Source organism: Nicotiana tomentosiformis, chromosome 1, assembly GCF_000390325.3.
Source record: "Nicotiana tomentosiformis chromosome 1, ASM39032v3, whole genome shotgun sequence".
In the NCBI taxonomy this organism is placed as follows: Eukaryota; Viridiplantae; Streptophyta; class Magnoliopsida; order Solanales; family Solanaceae; genus Nicotiana; species Nicotiana tomentosiformis.
Window position 1 is genome coordinate 54,577,544 of NC_090812.1, and position 6,000 is coordinate 54,583,543.

At 28.5% G+C, this 6,000-nt stretch overlaps 1 non-coding gene across 1 annotated transcript; it reads left to right on the forward strand.

Moving 5' to 3' along the window:
- Positions 1–3,455: 3,455 nt before the first annotated feature.
- Positions 3,456–4,384, forward strand: LOC104090865 (uncharacterized). The gene is made up of 2 exons (XR_011410720.1): positions 3,456–3,662; positions 4,005–4,384. It is a non-coding gene; the product is annotated as an uncharacterized protein (transcript).
- Positions 4,385–6,000: the final 1,616 nt, after the last annotated feature.

Here is a 6,000-nt window from a genome sequence, read left to right on the forward strand (position 1 = left end):
GACTTATTGCTTGTATTATTTGCAATTTAAATTTCTGCTCTTTTTTAAAAAAAAAAGATGACAACTTCAGCAGTATCTCATGGCTTTGACGAATGTATCACGAAATAATTATCAAACAGAAATCCTTAAATATAAGTTCGATTTAGAGAGAAGGGGGAGCGAAGAGAGAAAAAAGAAAAAGGGTATAACTAATTCCCTTGATTGAAGTCACTAATAATGGATTGTGGGTCTTTTAAGGTGGAATGTATATAATTTATAAGTAATCCTTGTTTATGGCTGGTTATATACAAAATTAGAACAATTTTTGTAAATAAGTTTCAAATATTGTATAGGAACGAAAAAATCCCAAAAATTAATGGCTAGTGTTTCTAAAACTTGGAAAGCTAGTCCCTTCGGCCCATTTTAACTGCTGCTGTAGCTCAAAAAAAAATTCAAAATAATTATCACTTTAGATTCAAAACTAAATTTGTTAATTGTTTCTAACTATATCATTATTATCTATATCTATGTTCTATATATCATTAAAGAAGGAAAAAAGTCTAGCCTAGGGTTATGACAAGTTGCAATGTAGGAGAACGACATGTGGTATGCATATCTATATTCTATATTCTATATTTATCTATATTATCTATATTATTATTAAAAGGAAGAAAGTCTAACCTAGGATTATGACAAATGACATCATATGAGAAAAACACGTGGTAGTTTTAGGATAAAATTAGTTAGGTTAGTTAATAATAAGTTATTTAATTATATTTAAATTCAAATTCAAAGTTTAAATATCTATATTTTTTAAGGAAATTATAATATTTATATATTGGGATAAGTTAAAATATAAAATAAAGTAAAAAAATTCACTTAAGATATTAAAGATTTAATAACTTTGAAAATTGAAAAAATTTCAAGCAGCAAAATAAAATAAAATATTTATATTATAGAAGTAACGTGAGAGTATCTAAAATATTATTGAAAAATTTAAATAATACTCGAATATTATTTACAAATAAAATTAAAGTAAATAAATTATCTTTTCAGGACTAGGAATGTATAATACTTTTTTATATTAAGAAAGGATATTTCGTCAAATGGTAAACTAATAAAACATCAAATGAAAATGTAAAAATAAAAAATAATGAATAATGCAATAATGACAAGTAATAATAAACAAAAAAGAGAAAAAAAAAAATAGAAGGATGAGACTTATTAAAATTTGAGATGAGAAAGTGTCTTTCCAATTATGGCGAGAAAAAGCCATATAATAGATAATACCACGTAATTGAAATATCAATAAAATCAAAATTAAAAAATATTGAACAGTGAAATAATTTCAAGTAACGAGTAAATAAGCTTACTTACGGACATAAACTAAAAGAATTAACTATAGAAATATATATTATGGAGTAAGTTAATATATCAAATAAAGTAAATTAATTTACTTAACATATTAAAATTTGATGATTTTAAAAATTTTAAAAACTTCAAGCAGCAAAATAGGATCTTAAATAAATTATTTATATTATAGAAGTAATGTGAGAATATTTTAATAATATTCAAAAATATTATTGACAAATTTAAATAATACCTGAATAATTTTAGCAATAAAATTAAATTGAATAAATTAAAATTTTCAGGAGTAGAAAAATCTTTATTATTCTTTAAAAATTAACCAATGATATTTCGTCAAATAGTAAACTAATATTAATGTCACATGAAAATGTAAAAATACTAAATAAGAATAATGCAAAAATGAGTTGACTGATTTTTCGCGGATGAAGAAATTCAACTTTTTGAGGTTAATTGTTCTTTTTCTCAAGCAATAATTCTATAGAGACAACTCGATATTTTTTTTAAATTTATTTTTCGTTTAATTCTTTTGAATGTGGTCGATAAATTTAGTATGCAATATACATCTATTTTTATTAATTCTCTCAGCTCTTTTTATATTAAAACGATTCGCGCACCGTGCAGGTATGTATACTAGTTAAAGAAATAGTACTCAAAAAACATTTAATAGAGTTCAGTAAATTATGCCTTGTATTTATTTTTAATGGGCGTAAAAAAAGCTGAAGTGATAATTATAATGGGACGGTGTAATAGTTAAAAAGTTCTAAACTTTGACAACAAAGTGAAATTTCTTGGTAATCTTAAGAACGTGTGAATCGATCTGTAACAGTTTCTTGTCTAGTGACAAATATTGTAAATCTAACTTGTTTAGGAAAGTTTTGTCGTCTTATATTCCTTAATAAACAATAGTCAAAGTACATCTTTGACTACTAAATGGAATTAAATCCAAAAGGCGTTCTTTAACAACTAAATCTAACTTTATCGAGGCATTTTATTGGCATTATCTTTAAAAGTGTTCCTTTGCTTTCATTTTATTTGTTTTGGCTATTGTTAGTATTTCGCTTTCCGTAATTCTCGGTTATAATTATTGTAATTTTACTTTATTAACTTATAAAGATAAGATTTACGTATATATTATTTTTATCGGATCAAGAATATACATGATATATTATTGTTGTTGTTATCTAGAAAAGTGTAATGGGCAAATAAGATACCTTCCCCTTATCATCTTCTTTTCAATACTACTACTTTTTCATTTGTAATCAATCAATAATTTGCAATGACTTCCACAACCCAATGTAACTTTTCTTTCTTCCTTTTGGACTTTGAATGCCTCGACCAAATAAATAGTCTTTGCCTCGATCTAAGGTTACATCAATTCGTTAAATTCTACCATACTCCATAGTCATGTCTTTTGTTTTGGGTTAGTAAAACATGAAAATTATGCAATTCTTTAGCTTTTTCCACAGTTCCTTACTAAAACAATGTAAAACGCAGACTAGATAATGGAGTGTAATCATGATACCAAAAGGGGGAACGTCCTAAATTTCAAAAAGGTGACATGCAAGTTGTGCATATATAGCTAGTAATCCTTTTTTTTTTTTTTTTTTAAAAATTTAACCATTTGATATTTGAATTATATTGAACCGACTACTTTTATTTATGCTAAGTAAATCTATTAAAAAGGTAAAACGCGTTCTAGCAAAAAGTCTATTAATCCCAAATCTCGAATAAAAAATTATACTAATTTGAAATAAAGGAATCCAAATTATCTCACCAAATCTCGTGGTAGCCAGTAATGCAATTATGTTTGGTCTTGGGACTATTTTCCTGTGTGCCAAATTTGAATCTTGGACTGAGACAGTTATCGAAAAGTCCAAAGCGACATTTGAAGTAATTCTATTTGTATTGCTCTTTCTCTCTTTTTTTTCTTTTATTTTCTTCCTTCTTCTTAAGATATGGTTTGGCTACTTTGTTGGCCTTTTGTAATCATGAGAACCTTGTGTCATCATTGCTGTGGAAAAATATAACTCTCCCTCTTCCTCTCTTCTTCCCCTCAAGTTCTTTTTCCTCGCTATAAGTTGTAACCATTCTCTTGCACTTTTTTCTCTGCTTAAACTTGAATATATATATAACCACATAATCCCTTTTAAGACCCTCTCCTTTTTCTGATCTTTTGGTTTCCCATTTCTCTTACTGAAAATCAAAATGTGCCATGCAACATCACAGTTAGAGCCATTTCAGCCCTCTTGCTACACTGATTTCCACAGATCACAGTTATCTAAAACAGCCAAGATACATGTGCTTAAGCTAAGAAGGTTAGTAGCAAAAGTTTAAATTTTATGCATCTACAAATCTTTTATGTCGTCCGGTTAAGGTTAAGTTGATTTATAATTACGGATAACACTCTTCATAACAAGCATGATATGCACTTAAAATATAGTCATGACCTGCTATAACCAATTACAAGTTGCACTAATAATTTACAAATTATTTACAATATTGTTAGTATATACAACTTAAATAATATTTTTTCATCTTAAAGGAACTAAATAACGCTTATCTTCACTATGCAATTGATATTAATTTGTGTTAAGAAAAGAGCTGTTTTAATGTTTGAAGTAAAAGAATTGACATTTGAGTTGATTTATAATATGTAGGAATGGTGGGAGATTATCGAACGAAGCAAAGGAAAGAGCAAAGTTGAGGAAATTGAAGAAAGCAATGAAGATGAAGAACTTAAAGCTCTACAAAGAGAACAAAACCATAATTGAAGAGAATGAAAAGTTGCGCAAGAAAGCTCTTCTTCTACATCAGGAAAACAAAGCCTTGTTCTCTAAGCTTCAACAAGTTTTTCAACCACTCAACCACGATTAATTATACTAGTGACTAGGTTAGCATCATATTATGATGCTAGAGCTATAAACAGTACTATAATTTGTTGGGATATATACTATTAACTATGTATCTTGGTTTGGATATAGTATTTATTATGGAATAATTGTTTATTCAATTTTAATAAAGTTTTAAATAGATCATATATTCGTTTGTACCCTTTATTTATATAGTAGATGATTTAGTGTATAGCGTTTAGCTTATAATCATCGGTTCTTATAAGTATAAAGATCATGTTCACAATCTAATGATGGAATTGGACAAACCATCATGAATGATTGTAGTACAAGATTAAATATAATTTATCTTGATTGTGGGAATGGTTTAATTCCAACTTCTTGTGCCAGTACATTTTGTATGTATTGAACGCACCAAGTAGAGATAAGTATTTTATACTGACTTAATAAAATAAATTCTCTAGCCATTAAATGTACTTATACTCTTAATCTTGATATAATTATTATTAGCTGTGTATATTATTATTGTTTTGATTTATTAAAATGCGAGATCCTTTCGTGGGTCAATATACCTGGTAAATTGGACAATAATGATATACATTGGCAAAGTAATAGTTAGTTGATGGAATCCATGTCTCGGTCGAGAGATTAATGATACACCTTTATGAAAGCTTATAAGTTTTCATGTGTAAACCCTGCAGGTGGATTTTGTATCTGTCACATGAAATAAATTAAGCGAAAGTCTAAAGGAAATAATCAATGAATTAAATTGTCAGTAATTTAATTTATTTGATTAATATCTGAATCTTAACATGGGGAGTTAAATAAGGTTTAATGGAAGAATTTTAAAATTGAACTGAGAAGTGTAGTTACGAATTTTTAGTGAAATAATTCGCAATTTATTATGGTAGTATTAATTCAGATATTTCGAATTAAGTCCATAATAGGAAGCCTGGTTAATTAAATATTGCGGTCCCTGCTATGCCCGAATAATTAAGAATTAAATAGAATCATATTTCTTGGTGAAAAAGGAAGACCCAACAGGTTTAGGAAAATGTTTTAAACCCTAAAACTTGTGGCTATATAAATAGGTCTTATTCCATAAGGAGGCTATGATTTTTACCACACGGTTTTTCTAGGAGAAAATCGCCCACACGAGTTTCGCTAATTCCCGGCATTATTCGGGTCACACAACAAAAGACCGTGGAACTGGAGGATGATCTCGTGGATGGTTTTTGCTCATGCTTGAAGGTCTTTTCGCGATCGCAGTCACACTTCAAGAGATAAGTATCGATTTTATGTTCGATTAAAATATGTGGTTTATTAGGACTCCTAGTCCATGTATTTGTAGGACTTAAGAGTTTGATTTGTATTGTACTACATTACCTACTTCCCTTACCCTTTGTATTCAACATATATATATATATATATATATATATATATATATATATATATATATATATATATATATATATATGAACAGCTCTGCAGAGAGGCTTTGTGGCCTTGAAATCACTTCTCTGTACATGGTATCAGACGTCCAGTACAATCCAACTGTCCTACCACTTTCTTTTACCTCTTTCACGCTACTATGGCTTCCCAGTCACTTACTCCCCATTCTTCAGATGTCTCACTTCCTTTTCCTACAACAACTGTTGCAACTACGCAATCAATATCGGATATTTCGTCATCTGTTTCAATTCCCCCTTTGCCTCCATTACAACACTCTTTCCCCCTTCACTATGTTGCTCCTAGTATTCGACCAGGTTCATCTATAGGATAGATTGGTCTGCCTTCTCTCCCA